This window comes from Eleutherodactylus coqui, chromosome 1 (genome assembly GCF_035609145.1).
Source record: "Eleutherodactylus coqui strain aEleCoq1 chromosome 1, aEleCoq1.hap1, whole genome shotgun sequence".
NCBI classification, from domain to species: domain Eukaryota; kingdom Metazoa; phylum Chordata; class Amphibia; order Anura; family Eleutherodactylidae; genus Eleutherodactylus; species Eleutherodactylus coqui.
In genome coordinates this window covers 75,869,527-75,870,894 of record NC_089837.1, presented here as the reverse complement: position 1 = coordinate 75,870,894, position 1,368 = coordinate 75,869,527, and positions in this window count along the sequence as shown.

Genomic DNA, 1,368 nt, shown 5'->3' with positions numbered 1-1,368 from the left:
TTGCTTCCTGGTTGTTCTCTCTACTGCGCATGTGCAGTAGAGCTTCAGCGGCTGGGAAGCTCTGGTCTGCCTGCAGGGGACGTGCTGCTGCTTGATCTTCTTGGTAAGGTAAGAACCTGAAGGGGGAGTTTGGGGGGATGGGGGGTGCTGGTGGGGGCCGGGCTGTCAGATGCAGCGGGGGAAGGGGGGTGTGTGCTAGTAGTTCCGGCGGCCGGGCTGTCAGATGCCGAGTGGGGGGGGGGGGGGGGGGGGGGTTCTGGTGGCACTGTGGGGAGGTCATTGTGGGGGGGTGCATTGTGTGTGGGCACTGTGAAGGGGGGGCTGTGGGGGGGGGGACTGGAGGGGGACAGTGTGGAGGGGGGGACAGTGTGGAGGGGGCACTGTAAGGGGGGTGGGCATATGTGTGTGTGTGTGTGTAGGGCATGTTTGGTGCTACTTTCACTTTCAATAGCAGACCATCGTCTGCTATTGAAAGTGCCGCTAGAGATCAGGATCTGCTCCTACTGCTGTGACAGGTGTAGCAGGAGATTTCTTCATCTCCCCAGCATGTCCCCTCATCACTGGACACTGGGACACTGTTGTCACAGTGTCCAGTGATGAGGGGACATGCCGGGGAGATGAAGGAAACTCTTGCTACTGCTGTCAGAGCAGTAGGAGCAGATCGCACTGCTCTCCCTGCCCTCTGATTACTTTGAATGGGGCCGGCCGGCTCCATTCAAAGCAGTGAAGCATGCATGACACCGGTCCTCCAGTCATGTGACCGGTGTCATCGGGAGCGCGCACTGAGGAGAGAAAGGCAGCAGTGCATCATGGGAACTACCCAGCAGCGCCATCTTTGAAAAATCCTTCAGGCAAGCTTTATAAAGGGAAGGAAAGGAATAAAAAGGTGAGCAAAATATAGTTTTTTATGGGTAAAGCTGTAGTGTGTGATGCTTCTCCTCTACAGGGCATTCATGGGGGGGGGAAAAATCAGTTTAGGCGGCGGACAACCCCTTTAACTCTCAGTATGGATGGGGGGGCGGTCTCCTGTCGCGCCATATAGGCAAGTAACTTACTAGATTGGTTTCCCTGTTCAAAAAAGGATTGTCGGGTAAAGAAGAGGTTCCTCTGGGCTTTCTTTTTCAGATATAGTAAATAGTCTCTGCCTATCTGGAGCCATCTGTCTCTTTTAGTGTCTGTAGGGTCCGCTACAAATTCTCTTTCTAATTGTTGGCATTGTTCTGCTAAAAGTTCGCCCTCCCGTGCTGTGGCTCTTTTAACAAATGATATTGAGGATCTTAAACAGCCTCTGAGGTAGGGTTTAAATGCCTCCCATACTAGTATTGTATCTGTGTGTGTCTCGTGTGCCTCGTAGTATATTTGGATCTG